This window comes from Octodon degus, unplaced genomic scaffold (assembly GCF_000260255.1).
Source record: "Octodon degus isolate 3935 unplaced genomic scaffold, OctDeg1.0 scaffold00026, whole genome shotgun sequence".
Taxonomy (NCBI): Eukaryota; Metazoa; Chordata; class Mammalia; order Rodentia; family Octodontidae; genus Octodon; species Octodon degus.
In genome coordinates this window covers 8660788-8673474 of record NW_004524602.1, presented here as the reverse complement: position 1 = coordinate 8673474, position 12687 = coordinate 8660788, and the positions used below count along the sequence as shown (strand labels likewise).

The window sequence follows — 12687 nt, the reverse complement described above, 5'->3', positions numbered from 1 at the left end:
ATGCTCCCCAGTTAGATGTCTTGGTTACTTTTTATTTGTTGCTGGGACAAAATACCCAACACCCAAAATTTAGGAAGAAAAGGTTTATTTAGCTCATAGTTAGTGGAGGTTTCAGTCCATAGTCGGCTGGCTCCAAGGCAGAGCGGCACACGGCAGAGGGCAGTGCATAGCAGCAGAAAACAGCAAAGAACAAAGGGAAGGGCAGCGGCTGCGGGTCCTAACCAGCCTCTCTCCCCTGCTTATATTATAAACAAGCTCCCCTGGGCTGGGGGTGTAGAACTCACATGGTGTCCATGCCCTCCTCCTGCACAGGATGAGGATGTTTACAAATTCAGAATCCTGGCTCTCTGCTGAGTCAATTAAACTTCTAAACTTTTCAAGTTGACACGATGTATCAACCAGTAGAGATGCTGAGGCCCAGAGCCCAACCCTGGTGGCAGGCAAGGAGCAGGGCCTGTGGTGGCAGTAGCAGAGCCGGGCACACAGCCCAGACGCCCGCCCACACAGTGCGCGGTGACACCAGCACTGACCTGACCCCGCAGTTGAGGAGGAGCCAGAGACCGAGGCAAGAACCACGTGAGCTGAGAGGCCCTCGTGCATCCGCTGCACAGCTGGCCACTGGTGCCCGTGCTGGCGCGGCGGTGCTCCACCCCACTGGGCCTCCTTCCCTGCGCCATTCTCAGCTGCCTCCACTCTCTCCGCATGTCCACCCACCACCACACAGGTGAGTGTGGCCATCCACGTCACAACTTAAGCCTAGGACAACTCCGGCCTCACCCCCTCCCTGGGATCAGCAGCATCTCCTGCCCACCCCCCAGGGCCCACACCTCAGTGCCCAGGCTGGGCCTTGGGCTCAACCTAGACCCTCAGGCCTGTGAGGCCCTTGCATGCACCTCCCCTTCTCACCTATATCAAGATCACCCTGAGCTCCTCGGTCCTCACCTTCAGCAGAGACTGGTGCCGCCCTGCTCCATGAGGACCCCACATGGACCCCCCACCAGCCTGGACCCCCTACCAGTTTCCAGCCCTGCCCTTCACAGGGCAGCAGAGGAGGAACCTGTTAATGAGAAGGCACATCCAACCGGGCAATGATGCACATCTGTCATCCCAGCCCCTGGGAGGCTGAGGCAGGAGGGCTGCAAGTTCCACCCCAGGAGTACCTACAGGGTTCCCCCAGCCCCGCTGGACAACCATAGCCCCCACCCCTGCTCTGGGGCTTGGGGTCCTTGTCGCACCATTTTCCCCATGTCACAAGCTAATAGCTTACTCCCTGTTGTCTCTGTGATGCATCAGAAGAGAAGCTGCGTGAGGGCAGAGAGCCCAGTCCGTCATAGGGCAGGCGTCCGGGTGTGAAGGGCACCAGTGTTGGGGGTCCCATGGCCGCCACGGGGGAGCTGGCCTTCCCCTCTGTGCCAGCCCAGTGCTCCAGGCAGGGCCACCCTCCCATGAGGCATCACTTGGCTTAGAGGACAGAGTCCCCTGCCCTGGCTTTTGCCATTTCACTGGCCTGGAAGCCCACAGGCACACGTGGCCGGCTTGCCTGGGAAGAGCAGCCCACCCCCTAGAATGCAAGCCAGCAGCGTCCCAGCTCATCCCTGTTTGGAGAACCAGGTGGCCCGAATCCTGGGAGCCGGGGAAAATGAGCAGGTCTCCCATGGCAGGCACTGGCCCAGGACTTCATTCTCGGCTCCTTCAGTCAGCAGGTTGTGGCAGTGTTGTTCTGCCCAGTTTACAGATGGAGAAACAGACATAGAGGCAGAATAGCCTACCCAAGGTGCCACCACCAGTGGTTAGGAGGGCGCCCCAGAGTCCTGGGGCTCAGCCAGCCCCCAACCAAGAACAGCCAGCACCCGCATGCACGCACACAGTCCTGTTCACAACTTTAGGGCGCCTGGGGCCTCTGAGGCCCACACCCTCCTCCCTCCACGTTGACAGTCCCTGTTTTGGGGTGGCCCTCAACATACAAGCACACCCTTGGTCTGAAGCAGGAAGATGGGGGGCTGGGTGCCCCTGGGCAGCTCCTGCACAGACCCCTGTGGTTGGAGGCAGGGCCCCTTCAGCCTGTTGAGGTGCAGTCAAGCCCAAGGCTAAGCTGCCTGGTGCGCAGAGGCCATAGGTCACAAGCCCGGAGCCCTATGGGTGGGAATGAGCACCACCCTGGGCTGGAATGCCGCCCCACACTCACCCGGGCTCAGTACTTCCTGACCTCTTCGGACCCCATTAGGTAGCTCCTTTATTCCCTTCTCTGGGTACATCACAGCCCTTCTAGGGTCAGGAGCATCTGGTTCATTTCCATCCCCAAGACCTGGCCCAGGCCAGCACACCAAGGCTCTGAGGGGTAGGGGATGGGGCAGGAGACCCCCAAGTGGAACCCCTTGGGACAGCCTCTGGGCTCCAGGACTTCTCACTGTCCTACTATCCATCACTCCAGCCTCAGTGATGCCTCAGCCACCAGATTCACAGGCCAGTGATAGGAACATTTCCAGGACAGGGTGGGCCAGAGTCTTGGCCTGGAAGCAAGAAGGTCTCCTCAGTACATGGGCCTACTGGACCTAGTGGTAGAATCCTGTAATCCCAGTGCTCTGGGAGGCTGAGGCAGGAGGATGCCAAGATTAAGCACAGCCTGAATAAGGATTTAGCAAGACCTTGTTAAACTTGTCTCAAGTTATTAAAAAAGGAGAATGCAAAGGCCCTGAGGTTAATGCCTAGTACAAAAAAAAAAAAAAAGCCACTGTCCCTCCCTTCCATATTCCATCTTATGTACTCAAAATCCCAGGGACTGGGATCTTCCAAGAACAGCGGAGGGAAGGAAAGTAGGACCCTCACTCCAGGTCCTGTGATCCAAGACAGTGTGACCTGGAGTCCCCCCGTGAGACCCAGCCTGGTCAGGCGGCAGCGCTACTCAATGGCATAGCCAGGCTGAGGGTGCCCTGCCAGAGACCAGGCCCTTGAGTCTGTACCAGGCCCAAAGACCTGGGTCTTTGTGGGGAGACAAGCGTCAGGACCCCTAGACACGCAGGCTGCAGATCTGAGAATGAGGATGAAGCCTCCGGACGGTGCAAGGCATGCAGGCTGGTGTCTTCCCCAGACCGCTGCAACCTGTCCCTGGGGAGACTGTGATGCCATCTCAAAAATGTCACTGACTGCCACCCAAGCTTCCCCTTGGACCTCAGCCTTCAGCTAAGTCTGGTCCCCTTTAGAACAGCAGCCTGTGTCCCCAGTCGCAGCCATGTCAGTGAGAAAGAGGGGTGCAGGGGGGGCTGTGGGGAGGAGAATGAGACCACTACATCCCGGCATGGGAAGGGGGCGGGATGAACCAGCAGAGCCCAGGCTTCACTCATAATGACAAACTTTCTGCTGAACAACCGCAAATACTCCCTGTGACTTTGGACAGTCTGAGAAAGCCTCGGCCTCCTCTTTGGCGGTATCATTTGTCTTGTTTTGAAGGCACGAGATTGCAGGCAAGAACTTAGAGACCAAAGTTTGTCTTAATTGCTGCCTCTCTGGCAGATAACAGCACAATGAGCGAGTCGATGGGGCTGAGCCCTCCAGGTCCTTCTTCTAAAGTGAGACAAATGTCCCTCCTTTGAGCCCAACAGTCCATCGGCAGCTCTTGTCATTTATTCATCTCCCTAACCGTTTGCATTAACTTGCAAGGGATAAAAAGTCTCCCTGCCCGCAGACTCAGTTACAAACAGCCAGTCAGACTGTGGACGCTGGTCCTGCCTAGGGATGCGCAGGGGACACAGGAAGAGCAGCAGAGGGAAATGACGCTGGTGGCAGGATGACATTCTGAGAAAACAAACCACTGGCCTTGTGGTGCACCCTCCACCCGCCGTCCCCTGCCCTGCCTGTGCCCCTTCGCAGACCAGGACAGAGCAGTCACTGCCCACCACCCACTGTGTGCCCACCGCAGAGCCCATACCCTGCTCCCTCTGTACCTCTGAGCCACCCCCACCCCCACCCGTCCACCTGTGACCCTTCTCTCGCTGTCCTCTGCCTCCCACCCAGTTCCTGCCAGTGCTCCAGGCCCTGACTGGGATGCGGTTCCTCCGAGGAGCCCCCCTCTCCTGGCCCCATGGTCCCGGACCCCGCCTCCGCCTCGTCGCGCCCCAGCACACCTGACTGGCTGAGCCCTTCTCTCCTTACCTCATCTGTCTATGGTAGCAGCTGGCCAGGGGCTCAAGAGAGGCTGGAGAGAGGACACGGGAGGGCAGGAGACCCAGGCTCCAGCCACATGTCACTGTCCCTCAAGCCTCCAGCCATCTGAGAAGTCACTTTTTGTTTGTTTGTTTGTTTGTTTGTTTTGTTTGTTTGTTTGTTTTTTTGTTTTGAGACAGGATCTTGCTGTGCAGTCCAGGCTGGCCTTGGACTCATGACAATCTTCCTGCCTCAGCCTCCTGAGTGCTGGGAGTACAAGTGTGCTGTACCATGCCTGACTAGGAAGAGGCTTCTAACACACAAACCCTGTAGCAAGGAAATCACAGCTGTCCTTTAATTTTATCTCTGCTAGCCCACCTTGTTTCACATATAATACAATGAACATGAATTGTTTTGTAATAAAATGTTTTTAAAATATTTTAAGCCAGCCATGGTGACACATGGCATCAATCTCAGCACTTGGGAGGCTGAGGCAGGAGGATCACAAGTCTGAGGCCAGCCCAGGCTACATAGTGAGACTCTGTCTCAGAAAAACCAAAAATAAATAAATCTTTCTCTGAGTTAGAAGCACTCAGGATGGCAGTGGGATAGGCAGGATTCAACTGAATCTTCTGACCCCAAATCTGCTGTCCCACGGCCTCCTGGGTCCCTTTTTGCCAATTCCATGGGGAGACAGAGAACAGACCCAGGAAGGATGTGGACTTGGAGCCACACAGACCTGGATCGGAGCTTTGCTCACGTGACTCATTGTATGACCCTGGGCGGGACACTTCCCCTCTCTGGGCCTCAGTTTCCCCACCGGTGGGAGGTAATGACACTGTGGAAGTGGCTGATGTCATTGTTCATTATCACTTCTGCTGTGACAAGCACAAGACACTCTTTTGAAGGGGGACGTTCCTCCCTTCTCACTTTGCCCCTAACACACACAGACCCACACAGCTGGTGCCCACCACTCCCACCTTTTCCTCCCCTCCCCAGAAAGGCCCCCAGCCTCCTTCCTTGCCCCCCTCCCTGTTCCCAAAACAACAGACCCCCTTTGTTTTCACTACAGGCAAGGCCACTTAGACGCTCAGACCCTCAGGGCTGAAGTGGGCATGCTGGCATCCTACGAGTCTCGGGGAAGTGACCAGGTGGTGTCAGAGCCTGGTGCACAGGGGTGTCCCTTCACAGGCACGCTCCTGCCACCACCGCTACTCCCATCCTCAGTTCCATCCCTCTCTATCCCCCTCACCCTGCCTTATTTCTTCTTCAGAGCAGTTGTCACTTCTTGATGCTAGTGTAATCTTTCCTGTTCTTCTCCTGCTGCGATGGGAAGACTTTACTTGCTGGGACCCCACCTGTGTCTCCCGCTCCTGTAACACAAGAGCTGCTGAGTGAACACTGGTGGGCCAGTGAGGGCACCGGCACCAACCTGGGGTGCTGCTGAGGCCCTGGGGGAGGCCCTTGGCCCAGCTAGGACACCCAGTTGCTCACTAGAAACCCCAGCAAGACGTGCACCATCTCTCCTGGGGACAGGAGGAGAGTCATTTCTCCAGAGCAGAAAAGCCAGCATTACCAAGCAATGTAATGATGGAAATAATCTTCAATAAATGGTCCTGAAGCAACTGGATGAGTGGAAAGACAACTCACATAGTAAGAGAAGACGTTTGCAAGCCATATATCTGCTAAAGGACTCAGATCTAGAATATTTAAAGAACTTCTACAACACAATAATAAATATACAAATAACCAATGAAAAATAGGCAAAAGATGTAACTAGATTGTTCCTTAGATAAGATTTGCAAATGGCTAACAAGAACACAAAAAGGTGTTCAACATCATTTTATCAGGGAAATCCAGGCAAAACCACAAGATTCTATCTCATGTCCACCAGGATAGCTACAGAAAGAAAACAAATAATAAGTGCTGGTGAGGATGTGCAGAAATCAGAACCTTTATATGCTGCTGAGAATGTAAAATGATGCAGAACCCTGTGAACACAGTTTGGAGGTTCTTTAAAGGGCAAAGCAGGGGCCCAAGAGATAGCTCAGCAGTCTGAGCACATGCCTGGCAAGCACAGGGACCCAGGATTGAGCCCTGGTACCACATGCCGTGCTGCCCTGAAATCCCAGGCGCCCCATGCTGGCCCCTGAACCGGGTGTGGTGGTGCACGCCTTCAATCCCAATGCTGGGGAGGCTGAGACCGGAGGATCACTAGGAGTCCAAGCTGCATAGCAAAACCCTGTACCGAATAAAAATAAATAAAAGATTTTAAAAAGAAATCAATAGGGGCCAGGGAGATGGCTCAGTAGAATAAGTGCTTCCCTGGCAAGCACAAGGGCCTGAGTTCAATCCTTAGTTCTGAAAAAAAAAAAAAAATTGATAGAGAACAGATTGGTGGTTGCATAGGCCTAGAGAAGGATAGGGAAATGAGGAGTGATAGCTCATGATTTAGTGTTTCTCTTTGGGAGGATGAAAATATCCCAATATTGAGACTTACGATATTGGCAGAATTGTGCACATACAATGGAATCACTGAATGAAGAACTTCAAGTGGGTGAAGTGTGTGTTGCGTGAGTGACATCTTACACTCGCTGGCCACTGTGCAGTGAGTCTGGGGCCTGTGGAGACTTGGTGGCCAGGAATCCCAGCCCTTCTTCTGCCTGTTGTGGCCTCCTGTGGCTTGCCCAGCACCCCAAACCCTGAGCACAGCACTGTCCCAATCTGACCTGGCTAGCTGACCAGATGGCACCAGTGTTCAGGTAGCCCTCCCCAAGGGACCTGAGGTTGGCAGGGAGGGGACACTCCTGCACGCTGAGCACCTGTTCCTTACCATGCACCCTGCACAGGCTTGGGGCTAGGAGAGGACTTCCAAGACCTCAGAGTTGGCACCCCCTTAAGTGTTATGCCCCATTTCTCCCAAGTCCAGCCCTAGCAGTAAGCCCCACATCACACCCTTTACTGAATCCATGCAGCTTCCCCGCCAGGCCAGAGGACTGCTCTCCAGGTGCGGTTTGGAGACTAACAGCAGGTCTGGCTGACTCCGCTCTGTCTCTTTCCAGCTGCATCCCTGCCTTGCTGGAGGAAGAGCTGGGAAGAAAGCCCTTTGCACCCGGGAGAAGCTCTGCAGGCCTGCCAGCAGCTTCCAAGACCTAAATGCCTTGCCTGAGGATGGGTGGAGGGTGGGAGTCCCAAGACTCAAGTCACCAGGGAGCCAAGAAGATTAGAGTCAGATTGGCCACTAGAACCCAGCACAGTACAACCCTGGGCTGGGCCTCCCTTCCCTCACACTCAAATATTGTTCACTTACCATTCAACAAACAGGTTGAGTACTCACTGTGTGCTAGGCCCTGTTCTAAGGTGGTAACAGGGAATGACAAATTCCAGTATGAGACACAGAAAACACATCAGCAACACGGGAACAATACACAAGCAATCCCATGCTGAGACTAAAACAACCACCAAGTAGAGGCATGGCCAGCCAAAGGCTGGCTAGAGGGAAACTGCACAGGGTCCTGGAGAGACAAGATCTCTGCGCTTGGAAAAGGGGTTGGGGAGAAAGGCAGTGGGGGCCTGCTCTGTGGGCAGCAGCCTCTGCCATACTGGATTTTCTTGGTGTATTCCTGAGGTTGGTAGGAAACTTCCGAGGATCCAGTCTCCCAGCTGCCCCAGAAGAGACTGTGGGCTACGCTGGCACCCACAGGAGAAGAGTTCTCACCCAGGTGGCCAGTGCTTAGGGAACCCAGCGGGAGGGAGAGCTCTCAGGGAAATCAAGCCCAGCAGGGGCTGCTGACCACCCTCTCGCACCTCTGCAAGGTCCAGGCGGGGCAGAGAAGGCTGGTCCTGACTTCCCTTCCAGTGCTCCCAGCTTGTGTGACCCAGACTCAGAGCCCCTCGGCACCGACAGTAGGAAGGAGACCTCCAAAGAGGCCTGCTGCCCGTGCCCCATTCCCCTACCCTCACCTCCCACCCCGAGCCGAGACACCCAAGCCCCGCCCCTCCGCCGAGCCCCAGAAGCAAGAAGAGGCTTACAGGGCAGGTCTGGGGGTGCCCTGTGTGAATCCTTCACTCCCACTAAGCGCTGGTCCCTGGGCCTAGCCGACAGATGCAGACACTGGGATGGACTCGCAGTCCACGGCCCTTCAGCAGTCAGCCCACTCTTGGCCCATGAAGCCCGCAACTCTTCACTCCCTACCCTTGAGCCCACCGCAGGAGTCTCCTGCAGGAATAGCGCCATCTCACTTCTGATCCCAGAGAGCTTCATCTGGGGCCGGAACCTGGACCCCTGGACATGCAGCCTGCCGGCTCTCTCCATACCTCAGTCCGCCACAGAGAGGACGGGGTGCAGAGACCGAGACCTCTGCGCCCCTCCGAGGCCCCTCCCCCGACTTGCCCAGACTCCAGGCTTGGGCGGAGGAGACCCCGCCCCGCTGCCTTCGCTTTCTTGGGCCACTGCTGTCTAGCCGGGCTGCGGTCTATCTGGCCGTCGGATTATTATCCAGATATTAAGTAAACAATAAATTAGCAAAACTACAAGAAAATTTTACAGCCCTTTGCATTTGGCAATCATTGAGTGTTAATTAGAAATTCATTACAATTAAAACCCTGCCTAAACAGGGCCTGCGCGCCTTAATTACATCTGATTTTTAATTCAGAATACGTGTTTACACAGTAAGCGCTACGTACCCCATGATTATCCCCAATCCTCTTTATACTGTACTAATTATGTAAATTAAAGCTAATTAACTGACGAAAACTGCCGTTAATTCAACTGGTAAAAGATATGTGCTTGCGGAGGAGGCGCGGCCACCCAGCTCCAACCCAAGCCAGCGCCCCGACCGGCGCTGAGGCCGGACGTGCAAACGAGGTGCCCGAGACTCCAAGACAGGCCAGGCGAGGGCCTACAGGGAGCACCCCAGCAGCGCCCCAAATCTCAAGTCCAGATCTTTGATGCTGGGCACCGCTGGACAGCTGATAAAAGATACACAAATCCCCACTAAGGAGGGGCTCAAGGAAGCCAAGCGCGGCGACTCCTCCGGGTGCCCCACACTCAGGACAGAGCTGTTGGAGCCGAAGGCTACACTGAGAAGGAAGGGTGCTATCCCCCATGTGCACCTGGGTTCAAGTCCCAGCTCTGCCAGTCCCTGAATCTGAACCAGCCACCTGGCTTGGCAAAGCCTTTTCTGCTGCACAAAGTCACGAGTGCAGAACAGAATCCTGGGGCTGCCCACCTCACCAGGCCAGGCCCTTTATACAGTGTGCTGGGCACACCCAGGGTCAGGAGCAGCCTCTGTGTCTTACTCACTGAAGAACTAGAGTGGGGGCTGCCACTGCCTGACCCTAGCTTCCTACCTGTGAAATGGGAATAAATGTTCCCAATTTATTATTATTCCCTTGGCCACTGTGAAAACAGGTTCTGCGCCTGGTAAAATGAGGTCTCCAGTAAGAATAGAGCCCCAATCCCGACCCCATGAGAGCCCCACCTCTCAACATCAGCACCAAGCCATGGGGCACCCCAGCCTCCGTCTGCGCGGCTTCTTTGTCCAGGTTCAGAGAAGTCCTGAGTCGTAGGCGCTAGGTCCGCAGTGGCCGCGGAAGAGGAGCTGTCCGCAGCTCGGTGCTGAACTGGGAGCAGAGGCGGCCTGTGCGCCTCCGAGGCAAGAGTCCGGCTTAGCAGTCACCCTTTACAAGGGAGGCCCTGGGCGGGGGGTGCTCTTAGGGATGCCCCGAGCTCAACACGGGAGGTGGGGGAGCGTTCGGCTCTCGCAGGACAATGGAGGCCAAATGGGCAGGCTCTTGCCCCAGGCACTGCCTGTGCTCTCCGCCCCAACCCTCCACCCTAGGGGCGTCCTGGCCTCGCGATCATTGTCACCACCAGGTCGAATTCCGAGATTCCTCTTCAAAAAATCATTAAAAGGCTAAGAATAATTACCAAGCGGATTGTAATTATGGGGCTGGAGAGTCCGGGCCAGGGGAGCGTCAGGAACTAGAGGTGGCATTCTGGCTGGAATGGAAAATAGGTTCCTGTGGGCCCCCGGGAAGGGATGGGCACAGAGAGCCGCGGAGTTGGCCCCAAACAGAGACCCAGACTGGAAAGATGCTCCAGCATGGAGGGCCAAAGCAGAGAAAGCACAGGGGCCGGGGGACACTCCAGGGTTCAGAGTTGAAGACAAGGCATGCGGGGAGGACCTGGGGAGGTGAAAGGAAGAACCAGCCTAGAAGAGACCACGGAGCCCTGCAACTTAGAAGAGGTTCTCGGAGCGTTGGCATACAGGCGGGAATGGGGGTGCCCCCCCCCCACTAGGGCTGGGCAATCTATTTGCACCTCAGACCTATCCGGGGTCGCCTCGAGCCGCGAGAGAAGGACAGAGGGAGGCGGAGAAGGAGAGGAGAAGGGGAGACAACCCCAGGGGAGCTGAAACGCGGGAGGGGAGAGGGCGTCCACCTCCCGGAGCGGAAAGGATCCGAGTGGGCGGGGGAGGAGCGACCCCGACCGCCACCCGCGGAAGATTTATGGCACAGCGCACCCGGGTTCCAAGGACAGGCTGCGCTCACCTCGGCGTTGCTACCGCAGTCGGTCGCTGCCGTGGCCGCTGCGCTCTCTGCCCGGGCGGCCCGCCGTGCCCCGGGCCATCCCTGCCATTATTAACTTCTGTTTGATTAGGGTAATTGTTCAAACTTGGGCTGGACAGTATGATTAATTACAGTTTAATTAACGTGTCCATTAAGGACACTTAATGCCACGGGGGGCAGGAGGGGGGTGAAAGCGGCGAGGGGGCGCCCAAACGCGGGGTGGAGGAGTGCGGCTTCCAACTCAAACGAAGTAGAGACTGAGATTTGGAAACAAAAAGAAGCCGGGGACTCAAGGGGGGAATGGAGGGAAACACAGAGTAGGAGCGGGGTGTAGAGGAATGGGAGGCTGCCGGGGTTCGGCTGCCGGGGCTGGACCCCAACCACACCGCTGGCAAACTGATTTAGCAACGTTAAGGAGTAGTTGACCTCGAGTCTCGCTCAGGGTACCCAGGTTCCTTCTAGTTGACTGTGGCCAGGGGGGACATTCCAGGCCGGGGTGGGGTGGGGATGGCAACCCAGTTCCTGGTCCCGGCCCAGTGGAGAGAGAGCAGAATGGCCCTCCGCAGCCCAGAGCTCTCCAGATGTCCTGTGCCTTAGTCCTTTTCTTCGGCGCTGGTGACCCTATCGACTCCCTAGGGCCACTCTTGGTTCCACTGCCCGGGAGGCAGAAAGTGAAGAACCCCTTCCAGCTTCCCTGGTTCCCGAGGTCTCCTCAACTCCGTCGCCGGCTCTAGCTGCGCGCACGCTCCTGGCCCCTTGGAGGGCTCCGGATCTTGCCCCACCCCCGACTGTGTTCTTGGGGGCAAACTTCGCGGCCCCAGGCCCTTCCTCCCACTTGGCCTCTCGGGCTAGCGCGGGCCGCAGGTGCGGGGCGCGGGCCGCAGGTGTGTGGCCGCTTACCTGGGGCGCGCAGGCCCTGGGGCTGCAAGGAGGCGGGCGCGGCGCGCGTGGCCCGCGGGCGGGTGGACCCGGGGAGGGCGAAGGGGGCTGCGCGGGCGGTGGGTGTGGCGCCCCGGCTCGCAGCTGTCAGGCGCGTCCGCCCTGCGCCGGCCTCGCCACTCCGACTGCGCCCGCCGCCGCGCCATGCGCTCTGGGCTTCGGCCTCTTCTTCGGGCCAGTCCCCGGCCTCGGGGGCAGCGGCTCGGGACACGAGACTCCGTGCCCGGGGCCCTGGCGCCCGGATCCTGCTGAGAGCGGGAGGGGCCGCGGGTGGGAGCGCGGGGAGCCGGGAGCGCCGCTGTGCGCGCGCGCGGGGAGGGGCCGCGCCGTCACCCGGAGCGGGAACCTGATCCGCCCGGGAGGCGGGGGCCCAGGCGGCGGCGGGCCGGGCGGGCGGGGGCGGTGCGCGCGCGCGGGGAGGGGCTGGCGCCCGCCTTCCTCCCCCATTCATTCAGCCGATCCTGGGGGCCGAGGGGCTCCAGCAGCGAGCTCTGCATTGCAGGAGCGCGGGTGCGGCGCCCCAGCCAGCGCGCAGGGCCAGGGCCCGGCCGGGGGTGCTTTCTCCCCGCCGCCCTCCGCGCGACTCCCTGCCCACCAGCCACCATGTCCGACCCTGCGGTCAACGCACAGCTGGACGGGATCATTTCAGACTTCGAAGGTGGGTGCCCCCCAACAAGCTGAGCAGGACCATCGGGCGGGTGTGGAGTGCGTAGATGGGAGGCGGGACCCCTTGTGGGTCGCCCTCCCTCCGAGCGCGCTCCCGGCCCCCGCGCCGCCTACGTGGAGCATCGGGTTCTGCGGACCCACAGGGACCGCGCATGTACGGGACCCCTCGATGCCGCAAGGGTTTCCTTTTTATTGTTGCTAGTGTTTGCGCACCTCCTCGAGGACTCACGGAGCTTCCTTGGAACTATCCGGCAGTGCGCAGTTCCTTTCTCAAATCTGCCAGTCTCCTCCCTTTAGCACTGGTCCACCGCTCTTGGGCCCCCTCAGGCCTGGCGGCTAGTTAGGGCGTTAGTTCCCCGACTCGGACCG

The 12687-nt window shown here is 57.8% G+C and overlaps 1 long non-coding RNA gene across 1 annotated transcript in view; it reads left to right on the top strand.

The window, feature by feature from the left end:
- Positions 1-12221: 12221 nt before the first annotated feature.
- LOC111816084 overlaps positions 12222-12687 on the top strand; it is a 14156-nt gene continuing 13690 nt past the window's right edge. The window contains exon 1 of the long non-coding RNA XR_002820595.1: positions 12222-12310. This is a non-coding gene — a long non-coding RNA (uncharacterized LOC111816084). The remainder of the gene's footprint in view (positions 12311-12687) is intronic.